Here is a 25,382-nt window from a genome sequence, read left to right on the forward strand (position 1 = left end):
ATCCTGAACATCACTTGCCCAAGCCTGAGCGAAGAGAGAAAGTCTGCCCCCTACTAAATCTGGTCCCAGATCGGGGGCTGCCCCTTCATGCTGTCTTGGTAGCAGCAGCGGGCTTCTTAACTTGTTTACCTTTATTCCAGGCCTGGTTAGGTCTCCAGACTGACTTGGATTGTGCAAAATTCCCCTCTTGCTTTGTGACGGAAGAGGAAGTAGAGGGTCCACCTTTAAAGTTTTGAAAGGAACAAAAATTATTTTGTTTAGCCCTCATCTTAACAGTCTTATCCTAAGGTAGGGTATGACCTTTACCTCCAGTAATGTCAGAAATGATTTCCTTCAGTTCAGGCCCGAATAGGGTCTTGCCTTTAAAAGGAATAGCTTAAAGCTTAGATTTTGATGATACATCAGCAGACTAAGATTTAAGCCATAACGTTCTATGCGCTAAAATGGCAAAGCCTGCATTTTTCGCCGCTAATTTAGCCATTTGAAAAGCGGCATCAGTAACAAAAGAATTAGCTAGCTTGAGAGCCTTAATTATATCCAAAATATCATCTAATGGGGTCTCAACCTTAAGAGACTCCTCTAGAGCTTTGAACCAAAAAGCTGCTGCAGTAGTAACTGGAACAATGCACGCTATAGGTTGTAAAAGAAAACCCTGATGAATAAACAATTTCTTTAGAAGACCCTCCAATTTTTTATCCATAGGATCTTTGCAAGCACAACTGTCCTTAATAGGTATAGTTGTACGCTTAGCTAGGGTAGAAATAGCTCCCTCCACCTTAGGGACCGTTTGCCAAGAATCCCGAATGGTGTCAGATATGGGAAACATTTTCTTAGTAGGAGGGGGAGAGAACGGAATGCCTGGTCTATCCCATTCCTTAGTAACAATGTCCGAAATTCTTTTAGGGACTGGAAAAACATCAGTGTAAGTAGGTACCTCTAGATATTTATCCATCTTACACAATTTCTCTGGTGGTATTACAATAGGGTCACAATCATCCAGAGTCGCTAAAACCTCCCGGAGTAACAGGCGGAGGTGTTCAAGCTTAAATTTAAAGGACATCACGTCCGAGTCTGTCTGAGGTAATACATTTCCTGAATCTGAAAGCTCTCCCTCAGACAGCAATTCCCGACCCCCAAATCAGAACACTGTGAGGGTACATCGGAAATGGCCAATAAAGCATCAGAGGGCTCAGCATTTACCTTAATACCGGACCTACTGCGCTTACCTTGTAAACCTGGAAGTTTAGATAATACCTCTGTAAGGGTAGTAGACATAACTGCAGCCATATCTTGCAGAGTAAAATAATTAGACGCAATAGAAATACTTGGTGTCGCTTGAGTGGGCGTTAGAGGTTGTGACACTTGGGGAGAATTGGATGGCATAATCTGGTTCTCTTCAGACTGAGAATCATCCTTAGACATACTTTTATCACTTAAAATATGTTCTTTGCAATGTAAGGCCCTTTCAGTACATGAGGGACACAATGTAAGTGGGGGTTCCACAATGGCTTCTAAACACATAGAGCATTGACTTTCCTCAATGTCAGACATGTTGAACAGGCTAGTAATAATCACAAAAAGTCTTGAAAACACTTTATTTAATGAAAAAAACAACAATTTGAAAAACGGTACTGCGCCTTTAAGAAGTAAAAAAGCGCACAATTTTTCCAAATCTGCTTTAAAATGTTATAACTCTTACAATTTTAGCATATATGTGTCTTATGTTGTAACCTAAGATTGCACCACCAGTAAGGGACAAATTAACCCTCTATGGGAAAAACATTACCCAAAAACGTTATAAAAAATAGATTAGCAACCCCCTGCACCTCGCCACAGCTCTGCTGTGGCGCCTACCTGCCCTCAGGGGTCTGAGAAATCTCACTATAACTTTGTTAGGCTATGTCTTCAGTTTGGGCCCACCAGAGCTGAAGATTGCTGCCTTCATATGAAAATCAACTGCGCGTCTGAGGCGTGAAAATTATCCCCCGCCCATCCTATGCGATGTCTCTCTGCTAACAAAACCGCTGTAAAGCGGTATAGGATCTATGTGGGTTTTTTGTATCCCCAAATAAACATATAAGCCATTGGAAACCCTCCAATACCATTGAACATAAAAAACGTTTCATCATAAAAACGTTATGTTGCCAGTGTCGACCATGCTGCCATTCCTTTGCTGTATTTTAGCCCATACACAATAATATACAGGTCCCAGTAATACCCCTTCATATATGTAGGATTAATGCTTACCCCTTCTCTTATGGGAACTATGTCAGCCTGTTTTGAAATACCACAGTCTCTCCAGAAATAAATGGCTGAACATACCTCAATGCTTGTAGCATGAAAAACATTCCCCACACTGAAGCTTCTCAAGTATTCCTCAGCCATTCTGTGGGAACTCCTCTGGATCTTAGTGACAACTGCTAAGATCATCAACCTCCAGGCAGAAATCTTCTTCCATCTGCTGCCTGAGGAAAAATAGCACTCACCGGTACCATTTAAAATAAAAAAGTCTTCCTTGAAGAAAATAAAAACTATCATTTTAACACCTCTTTCACTTTACCTCTTCCTATTACTAGTATAGGCAAAGAGAATGACTGGGGGTGGAGTCAAGGGAGGAGCTATATAGACATCTCTGCTGTGGTGCTCTTTGCCACTTCCTGTTAGCAGGCGGATAATATCCCACAAGTAAGGATGAATCCGTGGACTCATCGTATCTAGTAGAAGAAATAGAGATCTAGAAACTTTAAATATTTTAAAAGAATTGGAAGAGAATGATACAATAGATAGCAGCAATAGCAAATCAATTCCTGCTGAGTGTAGCAATGAAGATTTATTGAATTTATCTATACATGATGGGATTACAGAAATCCATCATACCAATTTCAAGGGCAAATCCACCTTTAATCCAGTAGGTTCTCAGGGAGACCAAATCTCCATGTTTTCCAGACTAGTGCTGGGGGACATAGAAAAAAAACATTAAAAAATGAGGCGATATTTGTTAACAAACATAAAGATAACTTCACTATCCTGGAAAGAAAATCCCCCAGAAAATTAGCAGAAAACAGCAATATTGTCACCCACTCGGCTGATTAGGGTGGAGGGATAGTAATCCAGAGTAGGGAGGATTATCTACAGGAAGCTATCAATCTTCTTAATGATCAAACCACGTATAGAATAGTAGAAGATCCTACAATTGGATTTGTGAAGGAGTTGGGTAATCTACTAAATGAAGCTAAAAATGAAAAAATCTTAAAGGGATACTGTACCCAAAAAATTTCTTTCGTGATTCAGATTGAGCATGAAATTTTAAGCAACTTTCTAATTTACTAGGAGTTTTCAAATTTTCTTCATTCTCTTAGTATCTTTATTTTAAATGCAAGAATGTAAGTTTAAATGCCGGCCCATTTTTGATGAACAACCTGGGTTGTCCTTGCTGATTGGTGGATAAATTCATCCACCAATAAAAAAGTGCTGTCCGGAGTTCTGAAGCCAAAAAAAACCTTAGATGCCTTCTTTTTCAAATAAAGATAGCAAGAGAACAAAGAAAATTTGATAATAGGAGTAAATTAGAAAGTTGCTTAAAATTGCACACTCTATCTGAATTACAAAAGAAATTTTTTGGATTCAGTGTCCCTTTAACTAGTGAAGAATATAGATTCCTGTTTACACCTCAGGGGTCAGTCGTCACATCACTGCTAGGAAGGTGTTTGTCACATCAGCTGCCAGGATTCCAGTGCCGAAACTACCGCAACCATCACTCTGCTGGGAATCCAGATATCCCCGAGTATAGACGTTAGTGAGAGACATACAACACCAGTCTTATTGGGCGTGTGAGCAGCATGTCAGATTTGACCATCAGATGGGCTTCAACTATCTTTACTCAGTGTGAGTAGATAATTAACTTAAATTTCCTTTGCGCTCCATTTCTTGTTTTTCATGTTACATTTACTATTCAAAATTACCTTTCATAAGTAGTGATGTCGCGAACCTAAAATTTTCTGTTCGCGAATAGCGAACGCGAACTAACGCAAAAGTTTGCGAACGGGCGAACCGCCATAGACTTCAATAGGCAGGCGAATTTTAAAACCCACAGGGACTCTTTCTGGCCACAAAAGTGATGGAAAAGTTGTTTCAAGGGGACTAACACCTGGACTGTGGCATGCCGGAGGGGGATCCATGGCAAAACTCCCATGGAAAATTACATAGTTGATGCAGAGTCTGTTTTTAATCCATAAAGGGCATAAATCACCTAAAATTCCTAAATTGTTTGGAATAACGTGCTTTAAAACATCAAGTATGATGTTGTATCGTTCAGGTAGTGTAAGGGTTACGCCCGCTTCACAGTGACAGACCAGACTCCCCGTTTAACGCACCGCAAACAACCGCAAACAGTCCATTTGCACAACCGCAAACTCCCCATTTGCACAAGGTTGGATACCAAGCTAGCCATGTCCCGTTCCTTGTCCTCACTGATGTCACTGCGTGTGCAATCACTTCCTGGGGTAACAGAAAATGCTCCACCCACAAGATGCTCCTATTATATTACTGCACTGAGGATGCTGCCTGTATCTGTGTGTCCTGCTCCCTGGCCGGAGAGCACAGGGGACACCAGGTGGAGCTGCTGAATGAGGCTTCTGAGAAGAAAAAGAAACTGAGAAATGTTCTGCAGAAACTGACCACAAAGAGAGAGGAGACTGAGAAAAGAGTCCAGAGTCTGCAGAAGCACGGGAGAGGGGTGCAAGAGAAAGCAGCTGGTGAGAGAGACTCACTGCCCTGATTAGGGACATCAGGAAACAGCTGGAAGACCTAGAGAAGCGAGTCCTGAGTGAGATCACCCGGCAGCAGGAGCAGGTTTTACTCACAATCTCTGATCTGATCCAGCAGCTGGGAAAAAGAGAACGACGAGCTAACCAGGAAGATTTGTCACATTGAGGAGCTGTGCAACATGACTGACCCATTAACTGTCCTACAAGAACAGGAATCACACAGACATGAGATGCTTGGTCCGTCGTCCTACTTCCAATTAGGGGCACTGCGGATAGGAGTGGTGTGTTAACTAGTACTATTCTTATCAGTTTAATCCCTGTTACGTTCCCTATCAGGGGAGGTGTATATGGCATCGATTTTAGGAACACGGAGATGATTTTAGGAACCAGGAGATGGAAAAAGATGCTTGGACACCCAGTACAGGTCATTCTCCTTCAGCCTTTTTATACGAGGGTTCCTCAACAGGCACGACAGCATGAAAGACCCCATATGCCATTACTTCCTTTTGCACAATCGAGTACAGGTTGGGGATAGCTTGGTCGGTCCTCCTACTTCAAATTTGGGGCACTGCGCGTGCAATCTAATGTGCCACCAGATAGGAGTGGTGTGTTAACTAGTACTATTCTTATCAGTTTAATCCCTGTTACGTCCCCTATCAGGGGACGTGTATATGGCATCAATTTTAGGAAATCGATGCGTTAAGGGCGGACAGGAGTGCTGCTGTGGTGTGACTCTCTGCTTTCAGGCAAGTCAACCCCAAGACGGTGTGACACTGCCGTTTCCGGGATGTGGAATAGTACCTGGGGAGCTGGGGGGTGCCATTGATGTGGAGCAAGACGCAGAAGCAGAAGAGGACTCAGCCGAGGAGGTTATGGAAGAGGATGGAGTAGGAGGAGTAGAGGAGGTGGCAGCAGGCCTGCCTGCAAGTCGTGGCGGTGTCACCAACTCCTCTGCAGAGCCAGGCATTCCATGCTTGGCAGCCATCAGCAGGTTTACCCAATGCACAGTGTAGGTGATATACCTGCCCTGACCATGCTTTGCAGACCAGCTATCAGTGGTCAGATGGACCATTGCCCCAACACTGTGTGCCAGACATGCCATTACTTCCTTTCGCACAATCGAGTACAGGTTGGGGATTGCCTTTTGTGCAAAGAAATTTCGGCTGGGTACCTTCCACTGCAGTGTCCCCTATCAGGGGACGTGTATATGGCATGGATTTTAGGAACCGAGAGATGGAAAAAGATGCTTGGTCGGTCCGGCCATGAGATAGATAGATTTGATAGATACATAGATTAGATAGATAGATCAATAGATGCAATAGATACATTTGATGATAGATACGATAGATAGATTTGATAGATAAATAGATAGATTTGATAGATAATTTCCCAGACAGAGAATTACAAGACGTGCGGTCTGGGACCCATGGTAAGGTTCCCAGAGGCAGTTGCGGCGCCCGAGTCTCTGATTAGAACAGAGCACTCTGGAACGTATCTGTCCTTGGCCTAAATCGGAACATTCTTTAGCTTTCTGTCTGTCGTCCAAATGTCCGTCTGCCAAATGTCCGTCTGCCAAATGTCCTTCTGCATTTTGTCACAGCACCGCGTGCAACCTACTGTGCCACCAGATATGAGTGGTGTGTTAAGTAGTACTATTCTTATCAGTTTAATCCCTGTTACGTCCCCTATCAGGGGACGTGTATATGGCATGGATTTTAGTTGTTCTCTGAGGCTGGACCCCGAAGGACTGTGGCGATGCATAGGACTTAAAAAGCTCTGCATGTCCTCCATCACAACACGTCTGTAAAGCGTCCTGTCCTTGCCGGCGTGGTCGTGGGAGGAGTATTACTTTCACCTCTTCCCCTGTTAGATTCCCGTTGTGCTGTGACATCACCCTTATACGCTGTGTAAAGCATACTTTTTAATTTATTTTGGAACTGCTCCATCCTTTCCGACTTGCGGGAATTCAGTAACATTTCAGGCACTTTATGCTTATACCAGGGGTCTAGTAGCGTGGACACCCAGTACAGGTCGTTCTCCTTCAGCTTTTCAGCTACTATTAAACAAGATAATATGAGTGGTGGCACTGGGCAAGTGGGCACAGTATACGCTGTGAGCCTGACACAAAAAAGCAGACTGATGTTTCACAGTCAAAATAGTTTTTTATTTTTAAAATGTACACTTACACTACTATTAAACAAGATAATATGAGTGGTGGCACTGGACAAGTGGGCACAGTATACGCTGTGAGCCTGACACAAAAAAGCAGACTGATGTTTCACAGTCAAAATAGTTTTTTTATTTTTAAATGTACACTTACACTACTATTAAACAAGATAATATGAGTGGTGGCACTGGGCAAGTGGGCACATTATACGCTGTGAGCCTGACACACACACTGGCAGTGGCAGGCTGGCCTGGCAACTGCAATTAGATTATACTAGCAGACTGATGTAAACGTTTTTTTTTTTTAAATTTTACACTATTGTTACACCAGATATGAGTGGTGGCACTGAGCAAGTAGGCACAGTATATGCTGTGAGCCTGACACACAGGCTGGCAGTGGCAGGCTGGCCTGGCAACTGCAATTAGAGTACACTAGCAGACTGATGTAAAAGTTTTTTATTTTTAAATTTACACTAATGTTACACCAGATATGAGTGGTGGCACTGAGCAAGTAGGCACAGTATATGCTGTGAGCCTGACACACAGGCTGGCAGTGGCAGGCTGGCCTGGCAACTTCAATTAGATTACACTAGCAGACTGATGTAAAAGTTTTTTTTTTAAATAGAGACTAATGTTACACCAGATATGAGTGGTGGTGGCACTGAGCAAGTAGGCACAGTTTATGCTGTGAGCCTGACACACAGGCTGGCAGCAGCAGGCTGGACTGGCAACTGCAATTAGATTACACTAGCAGACTGATGTAGGCACAGTATATGCTGTGAGCCTGACACACAGGCTGGCAGTGGCAGGCTGGCCTGGCAACTGCAATTAGATTACACTAGCAGACTGATGTAAAAGTTTTTTATTTTTAAATTGACACTAATGTTACACCAGATATGAGTGGTGGTGGCACTGAGCAAGTAGGCATAGTATATGCTGTGAGCCTGACACACAGGCTGGCAGCGGCAGGCTGGACTGGCAACTGCAATTAGATTACACTAGCAGACTGATGTAAAAGTTTTTTTTATTTTTAAATTTACACTAATGTTACACCAGATATGATTGGTGGCACTGAGCAAGTAGGCACAGTATATGCTGTGAGCCTGACACACAGGCTGGCAGTGGCAGGCTGGCCAGGCAACTGCAATTAGATTACACTAGCAGACTTATGTAAAAAAAATTTTTTTAAATTTACACTAATGTTACACCAGATATGAGTGGTGGTGGCACTGAGCAAGTAGGCACAGTATATGCTGTGAGCCTGACACACAGGCTGGACTGGCAACTGCAATTAGATTACACTAGCAGACTGATGTAGGCACAGTATATGCTGTGAGCCTGACACACAGGCTGGCAGTGGCAGGCTGGCCTGGCAACTGCAATTAGATTACACTAGCAGACTGATGTAAAAGTTTTTTTTTTTTAAATTTACACTAATGTTACACCAGATATGAGTGGTGGCACTGAGCAAGTAGGCACAGTATATGCTGTGAGCCTGACACACACTGACAGGCGATTTCCCTATTAAATTAGCAGCAGCTACACTGTCCCTCCTCTCACTAGCAATGCAGCTTCCGAATGAATCTAAAATGGCTGCTGTCCATGAGGTGTAAGGGTCTGGGAGGGAGGGTCTGCTGCTGATTGGCTGTAATGTGCCTGCTGACTGTGAGATACAGGGTCAAAGTTTAGGCAATGATGACGAATATGGGGCGGATCGAACATCGCATATGTTCGCCCGCCGCGGCAAACGCGAACAAGCTATGTTCGCCGGGAACTGTTCTCCGGCGAACTGTTCGTGACATCACTATTCATAAGTTGAAATGATGGTAGAAGGTACAAACGAGTATTTAACATGCTGGTTGGGAAGGTTCTTATGTCATATTAAGAGCTGGGAGAGACTGTGTTCGTGATACCTTGACACTTGCTGATTGGTGGATAAATTTGTAACAAAAGAAAGATAAATTATTTGTGTGTACACATTGATCAATGTAAAATTGTACTTGTTAAGAACAGATAACTTGCACTTGTTTTACAGATTGTGCTCTGTTACTAAAAAGGGATTTACTAAAAATGTTATAAAAGGGACTCTTAAATAACTGGGAACTCATCATTTGTTTTTAAAGACCACTATGGAGAAAAAAAACTGTAAGCTAAGAAGAGGATAAGGACTCTACACCAGTGGTCAACAAATCGGTTTAAAATTTTGGGGCCAGTAAGAATATTTAGTAGCCAGACATACTTTTTAGAGCCCGACAGTGGTATCTGTATATAGATCTATGGAGAATAACCCAAAAGTTAGCACTAGGGATAAAATTCTAGGAGCCAATGGCTCCCAGGCTCCTGGGTTTGTCGAGTCCTGCTCTACACCTTTGTCTACAAAAGGAAAAAGCTAAGGGCAATTCTTTCAATAATGGACTTGGACATTTGGGACTTGTGATGCAAATATTTGGACATTTTATTAATAAGGAATTGAAATGAATAAGGGATATTTTGATTTGTATGATTTTATCTTTTGTATAAGGTTTACTGTTGGTGTAGTAGTGTTTATTTGCAGTTCTTGGATCCTATACACAGACTCTTAGGGGCATATTTATCAAGTTCATTGCCGCCACTATAATAAACATATTAGCCCCTAAACTGCCGCACTCCTGCCTAGCAAACATTAGTTAAATATTATTATCCCCTAATCTGCCGTCCCTAACATCGCCGCCACCTACCTACATTTATAAACCCCTAATCTGCCGCACCCAACGTCGCCGCCACTATACTAAATGTATTAACCCCTAAGCCTAAGTCTAACCCTAACACCCCCTAACTTAAATATAATTAAATCTAAATAAAATTACTATAATTAACTAAATAATTCCTATTTAAAACAAAATACTTACCTATAAAATAAACCCTACGATAGCTACAATATAACCAATAGTTACATTGTAGCTATCTTAGGGTTTATTTTTATTTTACAGGCAAGTTTGTATTTATTTTAACTAGGTATAATAGTTACTAAATAGTTATTAACTATTTACTAACTACCTAGCTAAAATAAATACAAATTTACCTGTAAAATAAAACCTAACCTAAGTTACACTAACACTACACTATAATTAAATACATTAAATAAATTAAAAACACTTAAATAAATAATAGCTAAATCACAAAAAAACACTTAATTACAGAAAATAAAAAACAAATTACAGATCTTTAAACTAATTACACCTAATCTAATAGCCCTTTCAAAATAAAAAAGCCCCCCAAAATAAAAAAAACCTAGCCTAAACTAAACTATCAATAGCCCTTAAAAGGGCCTTTTGTGGGGCATTGCCCCAAAGTAATCAGCTCTGTTACCTGTGTCACGGATATCAGACGGCTAAGGCTACCTCCCACCCCCCTACAACCTCACCTCTGTTGTTTTGGGCTCCTCAGAGCAACCACCATCTCTGGAGATTGTTTGTTTGCTTGGTTTTGGCTTGTTAAACTAAACTATCAATAGCCCTTAAAAGGGCCTTTTGTGGGGCATTGCCCCAAAGTAATCAGCTCTGTTACCTGTGTCACGGATATCAGACGGCTAAGGCTACCTCCCACCCCCCTACAACCTCACCTCTGTTGTTTTGGGCTCCTCAGAGCAACCACCATCTCTGGAGATTGTTTGTTTGCTTGGTTTTGGCTTGTTTTTGTGTTCCAAACTTGTTTAGAAAATAGCTGGTGTATGACCAGGAAAACCCTCCTAGCCTGGCCGGGCTCCTGGAACTCCCGGTCGGCCGCCTCACAACGGACACCCGCCTAACCCCTCTCAGGCTTCCCAGGCTCCTGGAACTCCCGGTCAGCCACAGGACAGCAGAACAACCGCTAACTTTAACCCAGGTCGCTCCAGCAACCATGTGCCCCAGAGCTCTGCTCTTTTGGGGATTAATAGCCCCTGGGGAGTACAAGGGGTGGGGGAATTGCCGGAGGGGAGCTCCTTTGGGAACCGGGGGTTTTGGACACCCCTATCCCAATAACTTCAACGGACTGTAACTCCGGTCCCCAGTAACGAATCATGCTGATTTTTAGACTGTAAAATCTGGGGACCGAGAGCTTTAAGATAACACCCTGGGATCACCCCGAAACCACCACCCCTATGTACTGAGATGATGTGGGACTGTGGCTCCTATGGAGGCGCCGGTCAGTCTGGAGGGGCGGGAATGGTGGGAAAATAGTGGTATTGTCCTTTGTCTTATCAAGATGAGCTGTGTGTATAAAAGGAGTGTATGTTTTACAATAAAATCAGTTCCTGTTAAACCTGAATGCAAGGCTGTCTAGTTATTTGGGTTTGCTCCTGCTAAAATCACTTTTCCTGGGCTACATAGCAGCCTGTTCCAGGCAGAGGAAGGACACTCTGACAGAGCTACCTAGTCTGGTAGCTGGAGTCTGCCACAGGGTGGGACCCTGAGTACTGGTGCTGTCGGGCATCAGGGGTGGCTACAGGCTGTGGTCACTTGCCAGCTACATAGCTGCAGTCGGCAGGGAGGAAGCAGGACCCGTTTGGCGGAGCTACCCAATCGGGGTAGCCGGGGTATCCGTCACATTGGCTGACAGCGGTGGGATCTGCTTCTTTTACAAGGTTCCTGCTGACAGAGGAGACGTACCAAAGTAGCTGGTAAATATGGAGGCAGAGTTCCTAGGGAGAGTACAAAAGATGCTGACCGGAACAAAGGATCCTTGTTCGGAACAGGACGTTCTGACATGGAGGAACCTTGCCCTCCGAGACCTTTGGTTGGAGGCTCTGCAACAGGAGCAGGAAAATGGAAAGGTCCTCCCCACGAATGACACAAGATTCCGGGTACGGTGGACCGTGAGACTGCCTTTCCTGGGAGAACAGCCAAAGAAGGAATGGCTAGCTGTTCTACATAGACTGATCCAGCAAGAGATGTGGGTGGAGGACGGCTATCGAGCCCTCTAATGGCTCGCTATGCAAGCACAGCCATGGCTGGAGGAAGGATCCCCCACAGAGGGCTTTGGCTTCGGCGGCCCTGGATTGTTGTTAACAAAAAGGACAGAGGACCCACAGTTTGGGAGCGAGACAGACCAGGGTCTGGAGGATATCTCTTGGCTCCAAGAGGAACTGCTGGATCTCTTGGAGGAGACCAGGCTGCTGGATGATCTGGATTTTATAATTGACCAGGAAGAGGCACTGGTCAAGGAATACAAGAGGCTGCTGGGTCTCGCTAAGCAGCATGCCAGGGGTATACAGATCTGGGTTGCAGCCCTCTGGGATTCATGGAGCTTGACTGTGGAGGAGTGGCAGCAAAGAAAAAGGGAACCAGGGCTGCTGGACCCTGATCAGCAGTCTGGCTCCGAGCTTATAGACTTGGACAAGGGAGCCACCCCAGCAGAAGTGCTGACAACAGGGCAGAGAGCCGCCGGCCTCTGCCCAGCACCTGTAACAGCTCCAGGAAACCTGGGAGCGGAGGTAGTCATCCTCCCTCCCCTTACAGAGAACCCCTTGCAGGTAGAGATGGATGTCAATAACTCTACCCAGCAACAGAACCCCTTCCAGGGAGTGGAGACAGTCGGTTTCTCTCCCCAGCGGCAGAGCCAGGAGCCGGTAGAGGAGACAGTCGGTTTCTCTCCCCAGCGGCAGAGCCATCCCCTGGGAGCGGAGATAGTCGTCCTCCCTCCCCGTAAACAGAACCCCTTCCCGGGAGAGGAGACAGTCTGTCTCTCTCCCCAGTGGCAGAGCCAGGAGCCGGGAGAGGAGACAGCCGGTCTCTCTGCCCAGCGGCAAAGTCATCCCCTGGGAGCGGAGGTAGTCGTCCTCCCTCTCTGTAAACAGAACCCCTTCCTGGGAGAGGAGACAGTCGGTAACTCTCCCCAGCGGCAGAGCCAGAAGCTGGGAGAGGAGACAGTCGGTCTCTCTCCCCAGCGGCAGAGCCATACCCTGGGAGAGGAGGTAGTCGTCCTCCCTTCCCGTAAACAGAAGCCCTTCCTGGGAGAGGAGACAGTCGGTCTCTCTCCCCAGCAGCAGAGCCAGGAGCCGGGAGAGGAGACAGTTGGTCTCTCTCCCCAGCGGCAGAGCCAACCCCTGGGAGTGGAGGTAGTCATCCTCCCTCACCGTAAACAGAACCCCTTCCTGGGAGAGGAGACAGTCGGTCTCTCTCCCCAGCGGCAGAGCCAGGAGCCGGGAGAGGAGACAGTCGGTCTCTCTCCCCAGCGACAGAGCGATCCCCTGGGAGTGGAGGTAGTCGTCCTCCCTCCCCATAAACAGAACCCCTTCCTGGGAGAGGAGACAGTTGGTCTCTCTCCCCAGAGGCAGAGCCAGGAGAGGAGACAGTCTGTCTCTCTCTCCCCAGCGGCAGAGCCATCCCCCAGGAGCGGAGGTAGTCATCCTCCCTCCCCTTACAGAGAAAGCCTTGCAGGGAGAGACGGGTATCGATATCTCTCCCCAGCGGCCGAATCCCTTTCTGGGAGAGGAGACAGTTGGTCTCTCTCCCCAGCGGCAGCAGTTTCCCATGGAGCGGAAGTATCAGACCTCCCTCCCCAGCGGTAGATCTCCTTCTCGGGAGAAGAGACAGATGGTCTCTCCCCTCAGTAGCTTGGCAGGGTCTCTACCCTTTTCTTGTCCCGGAGTATTTATCACAGGGGGCAGGCGTTGCATTGGGCAAGGAGGATAAAAGTGTATTCAGTTGGTGCCACAAGTTTGGGCACCCAAGCTTTACCTGCCCCACCAATGAGCAACCTCCCCCTCTGGTCTGGGGTGGGAATACAGCTGGGAAACCGGCACTAGCTTTGTTTGTGGGTGGGTCACAGAGAGAAGCAGTGTGGTCATAAAACTTAAGGACACTAGAACTTGTGGGACAGCAATTGTTTTGGAGCCGGCCTTAGAAAACTTGTTTGGGACGTGGCCACCGTCGGACAGCCCCAGGCCGACCCGTTAAGGGTCTAGCCGGGTCTGCTGAACTGGAGGGGGGATATGTCACGGATATCAGATGGCTAAGGCTACCTCCCACCCCCCTACAACCTAACCCCTGTTGTTTCTCAGTGGTTTTGGGCTCCTCAGAGCAACCACCATCTCTGGAGACTGTTTGTTTGCTTTGTTTTGGCTTGTTTTTGTGTTCCAAACTTGTTTAGAAAATAGCTGGTGTATGACCAGGAAAACCCGCTTAGCCTGGCCGGGCTCCTGGAACTCCCGTTCGGCCGCCTCACAACGGACACCCGCCTAACCCCTCTCAGGCTTCCCAGGCTCCTGGAACTCCCGGTCGGCCACAGGACAGCAGAACACCCGCTAACTTTAACCCAGGTCGCCCCAGCAACCATGTGCCCCAGAGCTCCGCTCTTTTGGGGATTAGTAGCCCCTGGGGAGTACAAGGGGTGGGGGAATTGCCGGAGGGGAGCTACTTTGGGAACCAGGGGTTTTGGACACCCCTATCCCCATAACTTCAACGGACTGTAACTCTAGACTGTAAAATCTGGGGACCGAGAGCTTTAAAATGACACCCTGGAAGTGCCGCCGCTCCACCGGGATCACCCCGAAACCGCCACCCCTATGTATTGAGATGATGTGGGACTGTAGCTCCTATGGAGGCGCCGGTCAGTCTGGAGGGGCGGGAAAATAGTGGGATTGTCCTTTGTCTTATCAAGATGAGCTGTGTGTATAAAAGGAGTGTATGTTTTACAATAAAATCAGTTCCTGTTAAACCTGAATGCTAGGCTGTCTAGTTATTTGGGTTTGCCCCAGCTAAAATCACTTTTCCTGGGCTACATAGCAGCCTGTTCCAGGAAGAGGAAGGACACTCTGACAGAGCTACCTAGTGTGGTAGCTGGAGACTGCCACAGGGTGGGACTCTGAGTACTGGTGCTGTCGGGCATTAAGGGTGGCTACAGGCTGCGGTCACTTGCCAGCTACATAGCTGAAGTCGGCAGGGAGGAAGCAGGACCCGTTTGGCGGAGCTACCCAATCGGGGTAGCCGGGGTATCCGTCACAACCTGTAAAAACCAAAATACAAACAACCCCCCCAACAGTAAAACCCACCACCCACACAACCAACCCCGCAAATAAAATACTAACTAAAAAAACCTAAGCTCCCCATTGCCCTGAAAAGGGCATTTGGATAGGCATTGCCCTTAAAAGGGCAGTTAGCTCTATTGCAGGCCCAAACCCTAACCTAAAAATAAAACCCACCCAATACACCCTTAAAAAATCCTAACACTAACCCCCTGAAGATCAACTTACTGTTCATCCAACCGGGTCGAAGTCCTCAACGAAGCCGGGAGAAGTCTTCATCCAAGCCGGGCGAAGTGGTCCTCCAGATGGGCAGAGGTCTTCATCCAGATGGCATCTTCTATATTCATCCATCCGATGCGGAGTGGGTCCATCTTCAAGACGTCACTTAAAGGTACCTTCGTTCAACTTCGCCCAGCTTTGTTGAGGACTTCGGCCCAGTTGGATGAAGACTTCTACCGCTTCCTTAAGGATGAATGTCCGGTCTTTAGAACATTAAGTCGATCTTCAGGGGGTTAGTGTTAGGACTTTTTAAGCGTGTATTGGGTGGGTTTTATTTTTAGGTTAGGGTTTGGGCCTGCAATAGAGATAACTGCTCTTTTAAGGGCAATGCTCATCCAAATGCCCTTTTCAGGGCAATGGGAAGCTTAGGTTTTTTTTAGTTAGTATTTTATTTGGGGGGTTGGTTGTGTGGGTGGTGGGTTTTACTGTTGGGGGAGTTGTTTGTATTATTTTTTTTTACAGGTAAAAGAGCGGATTACTTTGGGGCAATGCCCCGCAAAAGGCCCTTTTAAGGGCTATTGATAGTTTAGTTTAGGCTAGGGGTCTTTTATTTGGTGGGGGGGGTATTTAGATAGGGCTATTAGATTAGGTGTAATTAGTTTAAAGATCTGTAATTTGTTTTTTTATTTTCTGTAATTTAGTGTTTGTTTGTTTTTTGTGATTTAGCTAATTTAATTTATTTAAGGTGACGGCGAGGTTAGGGACAGAAGATTAGGGGTTAATACTATTTAACTAGCGTTTGCGATGCGGGAGTACGGCGGTTTAGGGGTTCATATGTTTATTATAGTGGCGGCGATGTCCGGAGCGGCAGATTAGGGGTTAAAAAATTTATTTTAGTATTTGCGATGTGGGAGGGCCTCGGTTTAGGGGTTAATAGGTAGTTTATGGGTGTTAGTGTACTTTCTAGCACTTTAGTTATGAGTTTTATGCTACGGCGTTGTAGTGTAAAACTCATAACTACTGACTTTAGAATGCGTTAGGAATCTTGGAGGTATAGGGTGTACCGCTCACTTTCTGGCCTCCCAGGACAGACTCGTAATACCAGCGCTATGGAAGTCCCATAGAAAAAAGGGTTTACGAAGTTTACATAAGTCGTTTTGCGGTAAGGCCATCTTACTGCAAAACTCGTAATCTAGGTGTATGTACTTTAACCTGGTATTTGACATATATAATAAAAGTATTTGCTTATACCTTTGTGTCTGGGAAGTTCCTGTAACATAAATCAAAGCAAATGTTTGGGTATTAAATTTAGTTAAAAAAAAAACTGTATAGTGGTATATATTAAATTTATATATACATTTTCCATGTTTTTTTTGGAGGAATGCAAAAACAAATTGGATATGTGGATAACTCCAATCTCTATGTTAAAGGTAAAATGTGTATTATTATAACTGTTGGTTAAGCAAAACTGGGGAATGGGTAATTAAGTGATTATTTATCTTTTAAAACAACAATAATTCTGGTGTTGACTGTCCCTTTAAGCAAAGTCTTAAACTGATGGAGTGAAAAAGTTATGGAGATTAGGCGCTTAATCTGCAAAAGGGATAAAGGTGTGTATGGAGGTCGTTAGCTAAATATGTAGAAAAAACTGGACCTTGGACAGAATAAGTGAAAAATTCTTCTACAATTTATTTTCAAAATAAAAACATGATAATACCAAGATAAAATAAATCACAATCCCTAAGTGTTGCAACACTATATCGATCAATTCATAAAATTTCTAAAATTCAGATATACATTTGTTTCATACACAAATAAAAGGATTTATCTGCTCTTTTGTATCCTTTGTTCAAAGATTTTAGATAGAATGTATTCTTTTATTTCAACACAATTAATAATATTTGTCTCTATTTGATATTTTATATCTATATTTCATCAACTTTAAAATTACAAATATGTAGCAAAAACTAACAATTAGTTAAAACAATTTAAATGCAAGATTATAAATGGTGTCCCCACAATGGCTGTTTACTTATATTGGTTGTAATTTTGTGTATCTAAAAAGTTCATCAAAGCATTTATAAGTAATTGGAGATAAATTACTGAGGGCTGTGTTCTTTATCCTTATATTTATGTTGTGATATATTACGGTTTCACAGTTACCTCTTTGTATCCTCAGTGAGCTTAATTTGTAGAAAAGGAATGTTCCAAACAGTGTTTAGGGGTGATTTTCTTACCCTCTCTTGTGAGCTGTTACTACTCACGGCTTCCCAGCGGTTCCTATGTGTCCTCAGTTTGACTCTCAGACAAGGGGTTCCGGTAGGTAATTTTCTTTGTGTTACCTTGTCACTGGTCTTTGTAGAAGTGCTCTGATTACAGCACCAAACTGTAGACAATCCTTTTGTTTCTGTAACTTGCGCAAGTTAGCTTTTGTGTTTGTAGTTCCTCAATCTCCTGCACTTAAGTACTTCTGTACGCAGGAAAAAAACAGGCTTTTTCTTTCTTGGTGTTCACACAGATATCAACATGTTTCGCCAGCAACCCTGGCTTTATCAAGATAAAGTGTGATCACACCTTACACCTTTATATAGCACTGACTTGATTTCCATTGGTCCATTCACTGTTTCTGTTTCTCTTTTCCACTGGGTCCTAGAGTCCTTTTGTTCAAATATCCTATTTTGTTTTCTAACTTTTTATTTTTTATTCAGGTCATATCAGAGTGGTTAACCGATTTCTTTTTTCATTATTCCTAACAGCCTATGAAACAAATGTATATCTGAATTTTAGAAATTTTATGAATTGATCGATATAGTGTTGCAACACTTAGGGATTGTGATTTATTTTATCTTGGTATTATCATGTTTTTATTTTGAAAATAAATTGTAGAAGAATTTTTCACTTATTCTGTCCAAGGTCCAGTTTTTTCTACATATTTAGCTAACGACCTCCATACACACCTTTATCCCTTTTGCAGATTAAGCGCCTAATCTCCATAACTTTTTCACTTTATACACCTTTCTATCTGGGAAGTAGATAGTAGGAGAATAGGGCAAGGGATATTAACTCTTAAGCGCTAGTTTATTTAACCCCCTTTTTTGCTTAAACTGATGGAGAAAACTAATACTCCAACTACATGGAAAGAGTCGCACATAAAATTAGTATATACTGTATATTTAACCCCCTTATAAAATTGCAAAATGGTACAGAAAAAAGATAATGTATGTTCGAGATGCAAATCAAATTAGGCATCTTGCATTGTTTCTGGTCCTGCCAAATATTTTACAATTTTGGTATAAAGTTGAATTCTGGCTTAATACATTTTTGGAACACAAACCACAACTTCAGGCCAAACATATATTTTTTTTATTTAAAGTGGAAGGCAACCTCGCCAATAATAAATTGAGCAACACGGCAATACTGGTAGATCTTAAACTGATATTAACAACATGGAAAACTAAACATGCTCCAAACATTTCAGAGTTTATTAAACAGATATACACTCAAATAATAATAGAACAGTTTAATTTGAATAGTTATCAGGTCACACAGGTAAAACAGTTCTTTGAGAAATGGAAGGGAGTCACCTGAAATATGACAATCGGGACACAGATTCAACTGATCCTCATTTTCCGTAAATCTATTTTCAACAAAATATTTTAAATGGCAGGTTCCCAGAGGTATGGACTGGAAATTAAGATGGTATGTTTCTCCCTGCTTATTCCATGGAACTCGATTTCAGTAAATAAAGAGATTTTACAGAGATGAGAAATTCTCTGTTAAATATATGAATGACATTGGCAAAAGTTTTTCTTTGCTTCTTTTTATTATGTTATGTGTAATCTGTTATTTGAGACATTATATGTTAATTCTAGTTTAAGTTCCACCTAGACTTACATTGTTATTTTCAGTTATGCTTGTCCTGTGACAAAATAATAAAGAGAAAGATTAAAAAAAACTTTCAATACATTTATCCAACCCTGAAAATCTGGCAACTACATATTTATTAAGTATATCTTGTTCCTTGTCTAACCTTTTTGTCCAGATTGAGTGTTTACATCAATATCACTAAAATCTGTTCTCTGCCTTATTTAGACTGGTTTGTGTTGTTCCAAATCCAGTACTGTCTTGAATCATAGTTTCAGAGGACACATCTCCCATTGTCCATGTATATTTTTCATTCTTTTTAACAAAATCATGAGATGAAGTACTCTTGCTATGCTTTCCTAAATTTTTTGCCGTTTGAACACTGGCACTCAAAGTACCATAATAAGGATTGAATTGAGTATATTCGTCTTGGGTAATTATAATTTCCGTATTCGTTGATGTGTCTGATTTTGTAATGTTACGTTGGTGTCCACATGCATGGCAGATGTCAATACGTGGTCTAGTTTTAATTAAAAAGGTATTAATAGAGGACGAAGTAGAAGCTTCGGGTACAACTTCAGATACATCTGTATGTTGTGAGGAACTGGGTAATATAGTTCCAGAATTTGACATTATTGATGGAAATATTGTAGGTACTGCACTTGCCATTAATTTTTTATTAACACCATGAGTATAGTAGCATTCATGATGAAAATGTACTGAACACATACGGTAACGGGTAGTCTTGTTTGTGTCAAAAATCAGTTGTACCATTTGTTCGAGTTCATCATATTTATATTGATTGGTTTGTTTCAACCAAATTCTTATTTTTTCATGTGTTTTTGGAAACACATGAAGTGAAACGTTAGGATTCGATCTTCCTCTTCTGGTAGAGGTGGTGCAACCAATTACTATGCAGTCAGGCATATTACTATTATATCTGGAGAAAAAAACAAACAAATTTCTAGTTATAATGTTAACAGTTTTATTTAGAATTATTAGTTATCAGTGTTAACGATATTGAAAATATTCAATGAAGTCTTTTTTAAAACACGTCCATAAAAGGAATTTAAGATAATTATGTTGAAGTTGTTGAAAATTCTCCTAAAGGTAAATTATAAAAATTATTGATTTTAAGATTGATAATGTTATTCATCTCCAAATACTGTCAACCATATTATATATCATGCCGTGTAATAACTTATTAATATTACATAAACTTTAATTAGTTTATGTTCATATATATATTTATATATATATATATATTTTTTTTTTTTTTAAATTACTTACCAAAAATGTAATAATCCAAAGATTAGATGTTAGTCAACTTCTTGAATTTATATCATACAATACCTATAGAAGAGAAAAAATAAAACACACATTTCAGAATATTTTTTTTTAATTAATAAACATATTAATTATGGATGTAATATAATATTTTACAAATTTATTGGAAAAATGTAATATTAAATTATAAAATCATACCAATTTAAAGAAAATATGTATATTTAAAGTGACAGTGTACACCTATTCCCATAAAAATGCATGTAATTAAAATGACACAAAAGATGAAAATGCATAAATACTGCACTGTAATTCCAGTATAAAACCTTATAAATTAAAGAATTAAAAAAATCTAATTTTAGAACTATTGATGAGGTTAGGGTGAGACACATAGTAAAAGGTGCTGGGAAAGAAGTATAAACCGACACTTTCTCCACCATCCTTCCCTGCATATGAAAAGACAGATTAAACAAACAATAGCAGCTGCAATCTGTAGACTTCATCCTACATCTGATACATTTGGACTATGTTAAGAGTATAAAATGCAGCCCAATGTTAATCAAAAATATAAATCTTTACATAAAAAATGCCAGATTGCAAATAATAATATAGTTTACAATGTCCCTTAAAATAAAAATGTATTTTCTTTCCTTTTTATTGATACCAGTTTGATTTTAATTCATAATTTTATAACATATGTCAAAATTATCCCCATCCACATTTTTAGTTGATTAGCAGTCACATGTTAGTAAAAAGTTGTATTATCTATTTATAATCATTGATCAGGAATGTAAAGTCATTCTTTGCAATAGTATCTTGATTTACAAATTATCTTAAAAAAATTAATTTATTAAATTTTCTTTTCAAGGAAGAGATAAGGGCTGAAATCCACATAGTTCATTGTATATATGAGTATTATTTTTGGATAAGTTCTAACTAATTATTTTGTTCTGAGAGTAAAATTAAATAAATTAAAAAAAACTAATAAAAATTTAATTTTTTAAAAAAAAAAATATTTAATACATTTAAAAATAAATATTATTTAATAATAAACTTATATTGATTTATATTTTTAAAAGTTTATTGGTCCTGTATTAATTCTCTCTCTGTCTATCTTTATTTCTCTGCCTCTTCTTTCTATCTCCCCACTATCTCCGTTTCTCCTCTATTTCACAATCGGTCTATATCTATCTATGCCATTCTCTCTCTCCTCTATATCTCATAATTTATCTATCTGTATATTTCTCTCTCTTAATTTATATCTATATGTATTTTTATTTTACATTTCTGTATCTTTTTCTATTTTTCTCTCTGTTTGTCCCAGCATTTTCTCTCTCTTTCTTTATCTGTCTCTACGTCTCTCTATCTCTCTTTATATAGCTCTGTCTCTCTCCCTCTCATTAACCAATTTTCTCTCTCAAGCTTTCTCTATCTCTAGCAATCTCACTATCTCTATATCTTGCTCACTCTCCCCCTCACTCATCCAATCTATCTCAATTTCTCTCTCCTCTCTCACTATATATCTATTACTCTCACTCACTCACTCTCTTTCTTATACATATCTCTCTTTTTATCTATATATTTAACTTTCACTCTATCTTCCTGTATACTCTATATCTATTTCTATCTCATTTAAAATATCTCTATTTTCATATATCTATAGACCATATAGTCTTGAAAAAGGCCCTGTACAGGGCTGAAACGTGTCAGCCTATTGAGACAATACAGCTCGAGTTTTCCCGCAATTCCTTTTGGGTGTGAGTCTGGTAAGCCAAATATACATCACAGGGCAGGACAATTATCACTTCGGTTTTGCACATTCATTGTTTGTTTTTTCCAGTTTTTTTCCCCTTGTTATGAATCACGAGGATATCACGGATATAATTTCACTTTAGGATTATCATGTTATAGGATCATATGAATTGTTACTTCCTTTTTTCCCCCATTTTTAAATTTTTATTTTTTCCTTTTTTGGGACACACATATACACACACACATTTTTTTTAAATTCTCCTTTCCACACATATTTTTCCCTGAGGATTTCTACACTACTTGGATCTATTTGGGAACTTTATTGGACTTTTTATGACTGTTTTGCACTTATTACACCACACTTCAACCACATGATTATACCAGGCACTGTTTAGGTCCGATTGTTTCTTATAGGTGTACTGACTTTGTATTATTATCTTTTACATTTTATTATTTTTATATTTTACCTGATATGTTTTGAATCTACTGTATTACATATATATTTTTGAATTTATACACTCTTTATTTTATTCACACTTTAGCCTTGTTAGGCACTCCTATTTCTTTGCATTTCTTATATATTAGCGATCTAGTTAGGTGATCGTTATCTATTAGAGAGCTTGTGTGTAACTTTTGGTGCTGTGTGCTATTTTTTTTATTAGATAAAATTGTGTCCCACATTGTTTTCATTTGAATAAATATAGGCCCTCTTTTGTATTTAATATTTGTGTATTTTTCCAATTCTAAAGAAAAACCAGGTAAGGGGGGGGGGGGTCACACTGAAGAGAATATAATTCAGAAACTCTGCAAGTGGAAGAGATGGCTAACGAAAATAAAATTTTCCAAGATAGTAACTTAATATCAATAGATTTTATAGCCTCAAACGGAGCGTGTTGCAAAACCTTAAGAACGATTCAGACTACAAGAAGGAGCAATTGATTTGAAGACAGGTTTGATTCTAACCATGACTTGAATAAAAGATTGAACATCAGGGAAATATGCCAACTTTCTATGTAACAAACCAGAAAGAGCAGAGATCTGACCCTTAAGATAACTAGCTGATAGACCCTTATCAAGTCCCTCTTGTAAAAACTGAAGAATGTGTGGTATATTCACCCTGTGCCAGGAAAAAACATGTTCCACACACCAGGATAAGAATATCTTCCACACCTTGTGATATTTACATCTAGTGAAAGGTTTGCGCACCTACATTAAGGTATCAATTACAGTCTCAGAAAACACTCTCTGAGCTAAAATCCTCTGTTCAATCTCCATGCGGTTAGTCTCAGAGAATCTAGATTTTGATAAAAGAAAGGACCCTGAGCCATCTTTGTGGAAGACGCCCTGGAGGAGCAGATGTTAAGGTTATTAGATCCTTGTACAAGGTCCTGCGAAGCCACGCTGGAGATATGAGATGCGGGGACCCTCTTTCATTTGAGTCTCGCTATCACACAAGGAAGGAGCACAATCGAGGGAAACGGATAAAAACAGATAAACAAGTCTGTAACCCCAAGGAAATGCGAATGCATCTGTGAAATCTGCTTGAGGATCCCTTGACCTCGATCCATATCTTGTTTTGAAATTGAGACAAGATTGAAATTGAGACAAGATGCCATAAGGTCTAGTTCTGGGGAACCCCACAAAGTACAATTTCCTGAATGAAGAGTTTTTTGATGTAGATAATCCGCTTGCCATTTTTCCACTCCTGAAATATGGATTGCCGATATAAGACATTAGTAACATTCCACCCGGAATGCGAGTTACTTCCTTCATCGCTAATACACTGTGTGTTCCTCCTTAAAGATTGACATATGCCAATGTAGTTATGTTGTCTGACTGAAATCGAATAAAACAGACAGAGCATAACTGGGGCCACACCAAAAGAGCATTGAAGATGGCTCTGAGCTCCAGAATATTGATAGGGAGAGAAGCTTCCTGTGCAGAGCATACTCCCTGAGCTTTCAGATTGCCCCATACTGCTCACCAGAAAGACAGACTGGCATCAGTAGTAATAATCTCCCAGAAAGGACAAAGAAAACTCATGCTCCAAAGAGGAGTATGTGGGTGTGTATGTCTGTGTGTGTGTATATGTATATGTGTGTATGTATGTGTTTTTGTGTATATATGTGTATATATATATATATATATATATATATATATATATATATATATATATGTGTATATTATGTGTATATTATGTGTGGAGTGAGACACTGCAGAAAAATTTTCAATAAAAAAAAATCTCATTGCAGAAAATAAAAATAAGTTCTGCCTCTGGGCACTGGGAAGGTAACTTATATTAATAGAGTAATCAAAATCCATGTTTAAACTCCTAGGGGCAAGCGTATCCAGTTTTTTTTATACAAAACATTTCTCTTTTCTTGGGTAGCAATTCCCTATCAACTCCCCTCCTAAGTTTAGTCACATGCTCTATAACTTGAAACCTACGTTGACTAATATTGTGACCCATGGAGAGGAAAGAAGTGCATCTTTATTTTTGTTCTGATGTTGGACTTTTGTTCAGTAATTCGTTCTCTGGCTTCCCTGCAGGTCTGGCTTACATAAATCCTAGGACATGGGCATTTGATGATGTGTATTACAAAAGAGGATCTACAGGTTAAGTGTTCTCTAATCTTAAATTTAATCCCATTTATGGGGTGAAGGAAATTTTCGCCTTTGATTATGGAGCTGCAGTGGCTACAATTTAAATAGGGGTAGCACCCAGTTCTGGTCTGTCCAATGGTTTTCTGAAAGCTAGTTCTACCACTACCTATGTCTGCGTGAACTAAGGTGTCTTTGAGACTTAAATTTCTCTTGTATGCTGTTATACTGCTTACATTTCGGTTACACTATTTGAGAATATACCAGTACTTTTTAAGTATGTTAGTAATTTTGTGACCTAGATCGTTATATTCTGTTACAAAAATCATCCTGTCCCTATTATCTTTACTTACCTTATTATTAGTTTGCTCATTTTTTTTTTTAGCTCTCTTAATTGTTCCTTAATTCATTTATTTGGGTAACCCCTTGAGGTAAATTTCATGGCCATTTCTTTTAATCTTTGTTCACGTTTCTCGCTATTCATTACAATTCTTTTTATCCTTACAAGTTGGCTTCTAGGTATTGCTCTAAGCGTACTAGTTGGATAGCAACTGTCATATTGTAACACATTAATTTTATTGGTCAGTTTAACATATACGTCTGTTTTGAGGAACCCATTTTCCACATATAGAAAAGTATCTATGAACTGGATGCCTACTTCACTCATGTTCTGAGTGAATTTCAAGCCTGCCACTGGCTTATTTAAGTCCTGAACAAACTCTAAAAGGCTTCGAACTTCCCCTAAC

The 25,382-nt window shown here is 40.9% G+C and overlaps 1 long non-coding RNA gene across 1 annotated transcript in view; it reads right to left on the minus strand.

Annotated features, from left to right (window-relative positions):
- Window positions 1-18,475: 18,475 nt before the first annotated feature.
- The window catches only part of LOC128657026 (uncharacterized), a 7,397-nt gene continuing 490 nt past the window's right edge, over window positions 18,476-25,382 (minus strand). Inside the window, exons 2-3 of the long non-coding RNA XR_008402078.1 lie at window positions 20,290-20,352; window positions 18,476-19,939 (exon numbers count right to left, since the gene is read on the minus strand). This is a non-coding gene — a long non-coding RNA (uncharacterized LOC128657026). The remainder of the gene's footprint in view (window positions 19,940-20,289; window positions 20,353-25,382) is intronic.

The sequence above is a fragment of the Bombina bombina genome, chromosome 4 (assembly GCF_027579735.1).
Source record: "Bombina bombina isolate aBomBom1 chromosome 4, aBomBom1.pri, whole genome shotgun sequence".
NCBI classification, from domain to species: domain Eukaryota; kingdom Metazoa; phylum Chordata; class Amphibia; order Anura; family Bombinatoridae; genus Bombina; species Bombina bombina.